Source organism: Cervus canadensis, chromosome 32 (assembly GCF_019320065.1).
Source record: "Cervus canadensis isolate Bull #8, Minnesota chromosome 32, ASM1932006v1, whole genome shotgun sequence".
Lineage (NCBI taxonomy): Eukaryota > Metazoa > Chordata > Mammalia > Artiodactyla > Cervidae > Cervus > Cervus canadensis.
Window position 1 is genome coordinate 39,142,740 of NC_057417.1, and position 12,822 is coordinate 39,155,561.

At 34.4% G+C, this 12,822-nt stretch overlaps 1 long non-coding RNA gene across 4 annotated transcripts in view; it reads left to right on the forward strand.

Annotated features, from left to right (window-relative positions):
• Positions 1 to 12,822, forward strand: part of LOC122433075 — a 33,273-nt gene that overhangs the window by 429 nt on the left and 20,022 nt on the right. The window lies entirely within an intron of this gene.

Consider the following 12,822-nt stretch of genomic DNA (forward strand, 5'->3'; position numbering starts at 1 on the left):
CATTCTTTAGTTTCTTTTTTTAATCACTTTGTTGAGGTATGATTGCCATACAAAAAGCATATTTCAAGTAAATAGAGCTTGATGAGTTTGGAGATAAGTATATATGATATCCATGAACCATCACCACAATCTATGTCATGAACATACTCATCACCTCATCACCTCCAAAGGTTTCCTCCTGATCTCTTTTTTTTTCTCCAGCTTTATTGGGGTATCATTGACAAAACTAAGTTATTTAAAGGATACAATGTGATGATTTGATATATGTATACATTGTAAAAGAATTCTTCCCATCAAATTAGTTAACATGTTTATCATTTCATAATTTTACCTTTTTGTGTGTGTGAGAATGAGCACATTCTACTCTCTCAGTGAATTTTGATTATAGAATATTGTTATCAAATATAGTAAAGTTAGCACGTCAGACCTTGTTTATTTTATAACTAAAAGTCTGCAGCCTTTATCAACCTCTGCCTGTTAGTCCTACTCCCCAACTCAAGTGGATTCCCAGGTGGCCCAGTGGTAAAGAATCCGCCTGCCAGTGCAGGAGATGTAGGTCTGATCCCTGGGCTGGGAAGATTCCTTGAAGGAGCAAGATAAAACCCCAGATAAACGACTAAATGGAAGGAAGAGAGGCAACCTTCCAGAAAAAGAATTCGGAATAATGATAGTGAAGTCGATTCAGGATCTCAGAAAAAGAATGGAAGCAAAGATTGAGAAGATGTGTGAAATGTTGACAGAATTGTGGACATCACTGCCACAGAACACACTATAGGAAAAAGAATGAAAAGAAATGAAGGCAGCCTAAGAGACTTCTGGGACAACATTAAACACACTGATATTTGCATTATAGGTGCCCCAGAGGGAGAAGAGGGAGAGAAAGGACCTGAGAAAGTATTTGAAGAGATAATAGCTGAAAACTTCTCTAACGTGAGAAAGGAAATAGTCAACCAAGTCCAGGAATCACAGAGTCCCGGGCAGGATAGAGTCCCGGGCAGGATAAACCCAAGGAGGAACACATTGAGACACATAATCAAACTGACAAAAATTAAAGACAGAGATAAAATACTAAAAGCAACAAAGGAAAAACAACAAATAATATTCAAGGGAATGCCCATCAGGCTGTCAGCTGTTTTCTCAAACGAAATTCTACAAGCCAGAAGGGAATGACATGATATATTTAAAATGATGAAAGGGAAGAAGCTACAAGCAAGAAAACTCTACCCAGCAAGACTCTCCTTCAGATTTGATGGAGAAATCAATAGCTTTCCAGACAAGTAAAAGTTAAGAGAATTCACCACCAAACCAGTTTTACAACAAATGCTAACGGAACTTCTCTAGGCAGGAACAAGAGAAGGAAAATATTTACCTATAGAAAATAAGCCCAAAACAAGTTACAAAAATGGTAATAGGATCATACATATCAATAATTGCATTAAATGTAAATAGATTAAATGCACCAACCAAAAGACATAGACTGGCTGAGCAGATGAAAACATGTGCATGTATGCAATTCCATCACTCTGCTTGACTCTCCAAATTGCATGCAATTATTTTATATTGTTAGGCTAATCATGTTCTATTATGGCTTGCAATTGTAATTATCTTTTATTTTTGTCTGGCTATTGATTGTGAAAACTGATAAACATCTTTCACTATTGTGATTACGTAACTGTTACTCATTTAATACCATTTATCATGATTGGTCAACAGAAAAATCATAGAATTCTATATCATCAAAGCTACCACTTTATAGAAAAATCTGTAATCACTTTTTAAAATTCAGATGCGTATCAGAATTATCTTGGAGGTTTTTCCAAAAATACAAACGTCCAGGTATTGCTTCTTCTTTTGACTGGAGTTCCAGATATGTTTCTAATGAGCAGCCATATTTAAAAACAACTGGACAATATGAGGACGTTTTACTTTTATCTAGTCTGTTTCACTTTTCCCATTTCATAGTCAATGCTCTCATTTAATTTAGTTTATGTTTTCCAACTTCTCCGTCACTTTTTTTATGTTCTTTCTCAAACTTTTATTAAACAAAGTAGAAAATCTCCTGTATGCATACATATAAATAATGTCTATTTTAGAAAATTAGGAATTTTGCCTAGCTAAAAATTTATGACATTTTGATTCCACTCGCTTGACTTATTATGAATAAAATGCTATTTTTCTAATTTAGAAAAATAGATACACAACAAACAACAAAGGTTTACTGTGTAGCACAGGGAACTATAGTCAATATCTTATAATAACCTATAATGGGAAATAATTTCAAAAATAATATATGTATATGTATAATTAAATCACAAAAAATTTTACTTTATGGAATTTAGTACTGTTTATCTTTTTGCCAGTTTTTCTAAATGTCCTATGGACACCTGATAATAATGTATGAGACACAAAATTTTAAATATATTTGTGTAGTATGTAAGAATAATATAAATTAATAGAAATAGAAATTTATTACATTTAAATTATGGATGACATAATTCAAGTTGCTTTTACTTTTTTCTGCACTTGATAAAGTATTCTCAGAGAAATGTTAATATGTCTCACTATGATTATAAACATTTTTCTTTTTCCTTCATTTCTTTTGATTTTTGATTTATGTATCTTTGTTTCTTTGTTTTTTAGTTAATGATTTATGATGTCTATCTTCTTTGTGAACTGTACCTTTTATCATTAAAAATATTCATCTTTGCTTCATTTAAAAATGAATTCAATTTAAAAAAGAAAGACTGAGGAGAGAGGAAAGGAGAACTTTACTGTAGCATAATGCATATTATTTTATTTTAAGCTTAGTTTCAAGGTCATCTTCCAGTATTGTACAAAATTTATTCATGTACTTTGTTGCTTATTGATAAGTGTTTCTGAATTTATAAATGTCCTTTAACTCCAAAGGTATCCATTGAGTCATCTTTGACCAAGATTCACTTGGAGATATGAGTTAATTCAAGCGGCAAAAAAACTTCTCAATTACCTCTCAGTATAGCTTTGTAAATATTCGTATTGTTTCCAGATGCTAAGCTATACACTTTCTTTTCCTTGAAAACCAAAACCAAATGATAAAATAAAATTATTCAAGAAAAAAAAGTACAAGTACTGTTTCCAAACAGACCAACTCAAAGTAACACTCAACAAAATGTCTCAAAGTTAGCCAACAGAAAATGTATAATCCTCCATCAGGATAATGCAAGACTGCATCTTTCTTTGATGACCAGGCAAAAACTTTTGCAGCTTAGCTGGTAAATTCTGATACATCCGCTCTATTTACCAGACACTGAAACTTTGGATTTCCATTCATTTTGGTTTTTACAAAATTTTTTTAATGGAAAAAAATTTATTTCTCTGGAAGATTGTATAGAAGGCATTTGAAATATTTCTTTGCTCACAAAGATTAAGTTTTGGGAAGCTGCAACTATGAAGTTGCCTGGAAAATGGCAGAAGGTGGTGGAACAAAACAATGAATGTGTTGTTTGATAAAGTTCTTGGTGAAAATTAAAAATGATTTTATTTTTACTTAACAAACCAAATTGACATTTTGGCCAACCCACTATCTATCTGTCTGCATTGGAAGGACTGATGCTGAAGCTGAAGCTCCAATACTTCGGCCACCTGATGCAAAGACCTAACTCATTGGAAAAGAGCCTGATGCTGGGAAAGAGGAAAAAGTCAGGAGGAGAAGAGGACAACACAGGATGAGATGGTTGGATGGCATCACTGACTCGATGCACATGAGTTTGAGCAAGCTCCGCGAGTTGGGGATGGACAGGGAGGCCTGGCATGCTGTAGTCCATGGGGTCGCAAAGAGTCGGACGTGACTGAGCAACTGAACTGAACTGAACTGAATATCTGTCTGCAGGACTTTGTTCTGGATGTAAGTTGTCAACTCTTTTGAGCTGATACCAAGGAACATAACTTTAAGATTATATGGTAAAAATGTGCTTAGTTTTGTAAAAAAGCAAAAAAAATCAAACTGTCTTCAAAAATGTCTAAATGATTTTGCATTTCCATCACCAACAAAGGAGGGTTCCTGTTGCTGACATCTCGGTCAGCGTTTGGTATTGCCAGTGTTATGGATTATGGCCATTTTAATGACTGTGTTAAAACTAAATATTAAAAAAAAAAATCTAAGATCAGGCATCTGGCCACATTACTTCATGGCAAATAGAGGGGGGAAAGGTGGAAGTAGTGACAAATTTCCTCTTCTTGAGCTCAAAAATCACTGGGAATAGTGACTGCAGCCATGAAATCAGAAAACGTTTGCTTTTGGGGGGAAAGTTATGACAAACCTAGATAGTGTGTTGAAAAGCAGAGATATTACTCTGCCATCAAAAATCCATGCTGTAAAGGCTATAGTCTTCCCAGTGGTCACAAATGATTGTGAGAGCTGGACCATAAGGAAGGCAGAGTGCCAAAGAATTGATGCCTTCGACTGTGATGCTGGAGAAGGCTCTTGAGAGTCCTTTGGACAGCAAGAAGATTAAACCAGTCAATCCTGAAGGAAATAAATCCTGAATATTCATTGGGAGGACTGATGCTGAAGCTGAAGCTCCAATATTTTGTCCATCTGATGTGAAAAACCGACTAATTGGACAAGACCCTGATGCTGGGAAAGATTGAAGGCAGGAGGAGAAGGAGGCGACAGAGGATAAGATGACTGTCAAATTGTATGGCATCATCGACTCCGTGGACGTGAGTCTGAGGAAACTCTGGGAAATAGTAAAGGATAGGAAAACCTGGAGTGCTGCAGTCCATGAGGTCGCAAAAAAGTCAGACACAACGGAGCAAATGAACAACAAAAAGTGATCTAAGTGAGTGCAGTTCCTCAGTAATGTGGTTTGTGCCAGTTTGTAGTGTTAAAATAGAAAGTTAGAGGTACAGAAATAAAAAGAGTGAGTCTAATTCTGCTGTTACATGTTTTTCTTCACCAGCTTCTGTAGCATATAATCGTACTCCATATAATCTCTACTTCTGCATCTGACACCCTGTTCAGAACACTCACTCCGTTTAGATTTTGATCTTTTTCTCACGGGTTCTCTCAGCTGTTCTCAGGTTGCCTGTCGGTTCATTAGCATCCACGCTCTGAAAAGAACAGATGTTACTGCCTATGTTCTAAATCACAGCGACTTAGAATAAGCAGAAATCCATCACAAAGGGACACAGTGGGAGAGATCCGTGTAGCGATAGAGAGGACAGACTTGGTAGACCTTTTTAAGGGACTTCCATCCTTACCCTCCTGTTAATGTGTCTGATCACAAATCACTCACAGCCAGATGGAGCTAGACTTGCATGGTCTGATTTTCTGACAAAGACCAGACTTCTGTCACTTCTCACAGCAGAAATGCCCAGTCCTGCTGCAGAGGCTGCCCACTGTTTACATTGCAACATGAAAATTTTTATGCTGTTGTTCTTGCTCCTCTTTGGTATTATAAAACAGTCAAGTAAGATGAATATGGATGGTAATTTATTCCAGTAGCTTGCATTGAATTATACTTGGATGACTTATTCAATGAAGGATATGATCAATATTACATCTGTCATAAGTGAACAACTCCTCTTTTGAGTGAATCTAATCAATTCATTGTTTAATGAGCACAGTGGCCTCTGGAGAGAGGCCACAAATCCAAATAACATCACTTAGTGATGGATTTTAATGTTCTCTTCTCTGGCATGGCTAAAAATTGTGTGAGATCATTATGCAGAATGAAGGTTCTCCTTTGGCAAAGCATTGAAGCATTGAAAGAATAGAAAAGATTCATGAAACTATCAGGAAATGTCTTTGTTCAACTGCAAAGTTTATAAAGGGCAAGGTGGTAAATGGCAGATGGGTAAATATGGCCTCAGTGAACAGAACATTGCACTTAAAATATGTGAGTTATTTTCAAATATCTCTTGATATTGATTTGTAACATAATTCCACATGATAAGAGGACAGACTTTGTATGATTTCAATACCTTTAGACCATGAAATTTTGTACCTTGTTTTATGCCTATGGATATGTTCGAGTGTCTCCTGGTTTGTAATCTATGAATAGAATTTGAATAGAATTTGCATCTTGTGTGAAAATTGTATTAGTCTTAATTATGTTGAATTGGTTCATAGTGCTTCTCAGATCTACTTTTCTGTCTATTCAGTCTATTGATTTTTGAGAGTTTGATATTGAAATTTCAACTAAAAATTTTTATCTACTTAAAAAATTAATTGTAATATATAATGTAACTATATGTAACTTTGTAATTTCCAAGTCTCCTATAAATGTGTTATCACACTTTAATAATTTAAAAAATTTAAAAAAATCAAGAAGAAAAAAGGCACTCTCATTACACCTATCTATTTCAGAGATATTTTGGAAAAATCAACTGCTTCCATTCATCATATTTACATAAAATCTCATAGTAATTTTTTTTAAATGGATGACTACTATTGCAGAGTTCTCTAGAACAATAGCAGTCATATGTTTCTAGGTACTTTTCAATAAAATTAAAATTATTTAATCCTAGAAGACCTCAGTGAAATAGGGTTACATTATTATCTCAATTTTTAGACAAGAAAACTGAGAAACAAAAATATTATTTTCATTTGTTTACATATTTTCTGTGGCTGCTTTTTAAAAATTGAAGTACGGTTGATTGGGGCTTCCCAGGTGGCTCAGTGGTAAAGATTCACCTGCCAGGGCAAGAGGAGGCGTTCAGTCCTTGCGTCAGGAAGATGCTCTGGAAAAGGAAATGGCAACCCACTTCAGTATTCTTGCCTGGAAAACCCCATGGATAGAGGAGCCTGACGGGTTACGGTCCATGCGGTCACAAAAGAGTTGGATATAACTGAGCAACTAAACAACAGCAAAGAGTTGATTTACAATATTGTGTTAGTTTCAGGTGTACAACAAAGTAATTTGTTTATACATGTATATATATATATATCTTATTCTTTTCCATTGTAGATAGTGAATGTACTTCCCTGTGCTATGCAGTAAGGCACTGTTATCTCTCTATTTTATATGTGGTAGTGTGCATCGTTAATCCCATACTTCTGATGGATTCCTCCTTCCCTTCTCCTTTGGCAATGATGGTCTATGTCTGTGGGTCTGTTTCTGTTTGTAAATAAGAAATCTGTCCTATTTTCTATATTCCACATATAAGTGATGTACTATTTGTCTTTCTCTGTCTGATTTATTTCATTTAGTATGACAATATCTAGGTCTTCCCATGTTGCTGCAAATGGCACTATTTCATTCTCTTTTATGACTGAATAAAGACATATTTTTTTACATTCTCTTTTATGACTGAATAAAGACATATTTTTTTAATTGCTTAATATCAAATAGCATGCTTCAGAACTCCAGAACTCTCATTCTTAACCATTAAATATAATATTTCATAAATCACTTGTAGAAGAAAATTTCTTAGAGTGATTATACATTATTCTACTGATTAAAAGGGCTCATCAAGTGCCCAGCACAACAGAATGAGAAAGATATCTCACCAAAACACATAATTTTGAAATATTACAATAGTAGCAAGGAGTCGTAGTAACTAGAGATTTCAGAAAGAGCAAATATTACCTACAAAGGAATGGAGAACTACATGTCAAAATGTAATTTAATAGCAAGTTTCAATGCATAACAGAAGAGTAAATAGAGTTTTGAGAGAAACAAGTTTCAGGAAACCACAACCAAAACCCAAAAGAACATTACTAGGCCTTCCCAGAAAGATTTCTGTGCCCTAGGCCCTGAGGGTCCTGAGCCAGAACTGGAGAAAAATCACTAAGGAACAAGGTTACTCATTAAAATATAAGAAACGATGGCATGTTTGTAAAGAGAGAGAGAAAAAAAAAAGGAGGATTATTTTAAGTCATTGTCTTGGGGAAAGGGAGAGAAGGAATATTGCAGAAAGAGGAATTAATAGCTTGATAATGAATATACTTAGGGAAGAATCAAGAATGGGCAGATGTAAGGAAAAAGTTATTTTGAAGCAGAAGTAATTACCAGTTGAGAGAAAATTATCTTGTGCTTCTAAGATGATCATAGTAGAACTTTATTTTATATTTCCAATTAGGCCACTCCCAAAGTAATTTTTTTTTTAATCACCTTTTGTTGGTTGGAAAGGAACTTTCTTATGGTTGATGCAGAGTGAAGGAGGAGGAACTAAAGGGCGTTCCTTCCCTACCCTCATCTTCATCTTCATCCTCACCCTTGCCCTATCAACGAGAGGAGAAAAAAACTAAATTCCTAATTAGAATCGACCAAAATTGCCTGGATCTAGAGTAATATTTTCTGCAGGTTCCCAAGCCTATGCTTGTATTGTGGGAGGAAACTGGGGAAGAAGGGTTGAGGAAAGACAGCTTTAACAAAGGAATCAACATTTTAATTTGGGGTAGGAGTTAATTAAGTCAAAGTGGACAGTAGGGAAAACCTTCCAGACTGAGGGACTAGCTTTGTCAAGAAGTGAGGAGACATCTCACATTCTGATCAACATTTCTGTGCGACTACATGGTGAAATATCTCGATTCATGTGAGGAAAACACACCAAAAAGCAAGAGCAGTTCAGAAAATCCTTGGAGGATTGGACCCTGCAAACCTGAGCTATTCAGCATGAAACAGTTCTGAGTGCATGTCTAAATACAGGCAATTTAGATGTTCCAATATTTTTTTTAAATGAGAAAGGAGAGCAAACACACGTGAATGGAGAAATGCAATTTTATATTAAAAAGTCACAAAGCAGGAAAAATGTTGGAAAGCAATTGTGATCTGAGTAAATAGTTCTACTATTGTAGTTATACATATATTATATATTAATATTAATACATGATATTGTGCATTATAATATTATATAATATATTTAAAATATTATAAACATCATAAAATATAAAATATAATATACTTATAAAAATATATGATTATATTTATATGTATATTATTATATAATGTATATTATATATTAATATAATATTATACATTATTATATAATTATATTATTTTATATATTATATTATATCATATTATATATTATTATATACTATATAATATAGTATATTATATATTATATTATTACTCTTTATTATATATTATATTATAATGTATATTATTATATAAAATATTATAATATATTTATATATTAATATAATATATACTGTTTATATGTATATATAAATATATAATTATATATAAACAATGCAAAACTAAAGTAAAGACTCTCCTCACCTTAGCCAAGAAATAAAACAATACTACTATGGGAAGAAAAACAGTCATTTCTTTTGATTAAAATCTATGTAGTTATCTAGCTATAAAAATTAAATAAAATGACCAATAATCCTCTACTGTTGCTGCTAAGTCGCTTCAGTCGTGTCCAACTCTGTGCGACCCTATGGACAGCAGCCCACCAGGCTCCTCAGTCCACAGGATTCTCTAGGCAAGAATACTGGAGTGGGCTGCCATTTCCTTCTCCACAATAATCCTCTACTTTATATTAACACCTATTAGGCATCTACAGAGGAAAAGAAGACTCGACATCCTCTCTTTACCCACAGTCAGATTTATGTTATTAAAATAGACAGATGCCTTACTGTGGAGAAGAGTGTGTTTCTAAATTCAATCAGGTGGGGTGGTGTTAAACCTATGAGCATATTAGGGAATCTCTAAAGATAAACTTATTTCTGCTGGAATAAAACACTATTGTGAAATAAGTCTCTTGGAAGTCCAGTTATATAATGTACCTGTTTTAAACTTTATTTTACCTGTTTATTAATATCCTGAACTAGGTGTTTCCTTCAAGGTCTATTGTTAGTGAAACGTCATAAGCAAACCTCAGTGGGCAACTAGGGCTCCTGGAATATGAACTCAGACCCCTCACTTTAACCAGTCAGTCTATAGTGTTACATATATGAATACACCTGCCATTGCCCTAAGGGCACGTTACACACCCTTTCCTGTCCTTCTTCCTTATTAGACTGGAAGCTCCCAGAGGATTGGGAGCTTATCTTTCATGTCTTCATGTCATCTTCACTCCCTATCAAAATATTGGAAGTGTAGCAAAGTTAAATAAATACTTGCTCATAGAATTAATATATGTCATCCATTCACACTACTTTTTATGTTGACTTAGCAAGTTATGTGTCTTCCAACATGTCTGTTAGAAAGAATACTGACTCCTAAAAAGAATAACACAATTTGAAATGTTCTATTTTGTGTTTTATCCCCACTCTGTGTATCTGCCCTCAAGGTCTCATGGCTAAGGCATTTTAGGCAGGAAAATAAAATATGACAAGAAAACAGCTTGAGATAAAACTGACCCTCATACTTAGCCCATGCACAATCAAGTTAAGCCCTCCATACCTGATCTGGTTAATTGAAATGGATGGCAGATAATCCCACAGAAAGATGATACAAATGAATTTAGGGGTCTTAAGGACAAGATTGGGAAATTTGCATATTTCTCTTTTCTGGTATTTTTATAACTAAATCTTCTATATTTGGGTCAGCAAGGTTGGGAAGGGGTCAACCACCCCCCAGAATAAAGGATAAAGCAATAAGGTGGCAGTGAGGCTTCGTGAACTAATTGAAATCCTTACTTTTTAACAAGAAAATTACTTTTACCTGCATTTTTCTTAAAAGCTAAAGGTATCCTTGTATTATACTTGAATCCCTCTCTTTAATGTGTAGCAATATCATATACATCAAGCTCTTTGCTTAGAAAGCTGTATGCACCGATATTAAAGTTAACATGCAGGACTGTGTTGGATATCAACATGCGTTTCTTTGTAGACAAAATGTGTGCTGACTGACTCACCCATATACAAGGGAATTCTTTACTTCATTTTAATTTATTTACAGTATCTTAGAAACTGTTTGATGGCAAATCACTTCCACTGAAAGGGAAACAGTGACATCTGGTGGAATAGTTTTATCCAAACAGACAGTCATCAACATATCTATCCCCTCAAAATAAGTGTTTGAAATACATGCATTCTTTCCCTAGAGAAAAAGTGTGCCTTTATAATGGAACTGGAGATTCTTCAGTCCAGAGCAATAAATCTTAAAAAAAAAAAGAAGCCCCAAAACGGATTACAAGGATTTGTGTCTTCTATCATTCTAGCTATTTGAGCAATGCAATCTGAAAGTCACAAGCAATATGGTAATACAGAGATATGTAAACATACTCATATATATATATCTATGTATATGCATATATTAATTATATGTTATATGTTTTATGTATAGCCCATTAATTATATAATATATATTATAGTGCTATATTAACTACATATTATATATATTATATTATGTTTAACTATATACTATATTAACTATAAATATATGTGCATATAATACACACATATATATCAATTATGTATGATATTATATACAATGTACATACAGACATATATTGTATATTAGTATTAATCATTTATCCACACATCACATATTTAATATAGCTACATATGTGTAATACACAAGAAAAATTTGTGAGGTTTGTCAATCTGTAAAAAAGTGAAACATGCTTTTAAAATGCTCATGAGGGCTTAATCTAGACCATAATAAATGTGCAAATATTAAAATGTGTATGTACCGTATCTCAACCACTGGACCACCAGGGAAAGTCTCCTTTTTTTTTTTTTTTCCATTTTCACTAAGAACTGATTGAACAATATATTCACTGTTTTGTTCCACTACCTTCTGCCATTTTTCTGGCAACTTTATAATTTCATCTTCCCTAAACTTTTTATCTGTTTGAGCAAATAACTATTTCAGATGCCCTTTGCAGTCTTTCATGGAACTGAAATTTTTCCATTAAGACAGTTTGGTAAAGACAAAAATAAATGGAAATTTGAACGTGCAATATCTGGTGAATATGGCGGATGAATCAGAACTTGCCTGTCAAGCTGTAACAGCTTTTGTCTGGTCATCAAAGAAATATGTGGTCTTCCAGTATCCTGAGGGCAGACTGTATGTTTTCTGTTGACTAATGCCAGATGCTATTCACTGAGCGCTGCTTTCGGCTGGTCTAATTGGGAGCAGTACTTGCAGAACTTGTTGGAATTGTACACTGTTGTATAATACATTGTATGACACAGTATGTTATATCAAATATTTCTCATTGTGTAAAAGTGTCTGACCTTGATTACAAAGATCAGAGCAACCCAGCAGTTGAGAGCTTGGAGTCTAGAGCAAAATCAGAATGTGGTTCAAATCTTGGCTCTTTCACTTGCTGTGTGGTGTTGGGTAAGTTACTTAATTTTCCTGTGACCCAGTTTCATCATCTATAAGATGAGAATAAAACTCTATCTTATCTCATACAGTTTTATTATGAGAATTTACTATGAGACTTTATTGTGAGGTTTAAATGTGTTTATGCATGCAAAGCTTTAGAGCTCTGTCTGGCAGGGTAAGGGCTGTATAAATATTACCTCTTAGTATTGAATTATCTAAAATGTAATAACACAGAAATCAAACAGAACACTTGGTCTACTTTCCCAAATAATTTCAAGAGATGTGAGTGGAAAACTTGATCTAAATTTGATTCCTAAAGTGTGTGTGTGTGTGTGTGTGCGTGTGTGTTTGTGTTGCTTACTCATGACCCCATGGACTGTAGCCCACCAGGCTCCTCTGTCCGTGGAATTCTCCAGCAAGAATACTGGAGTGGCTTGCCATGCCCTCCTCTAGGGGATCGTCCAGACCCAAGGATCAAACCCAGGTCTCCTGCATTTCAGGCTCCTGCATTGCAGGCAGATTCTTTCCCATCTGGGGGCTTCCCTGATAGCTCAGTTGGTAAAGAATCCCCCTGCAATGCAGGAGACCCCAGTACGATTCCTGGGTC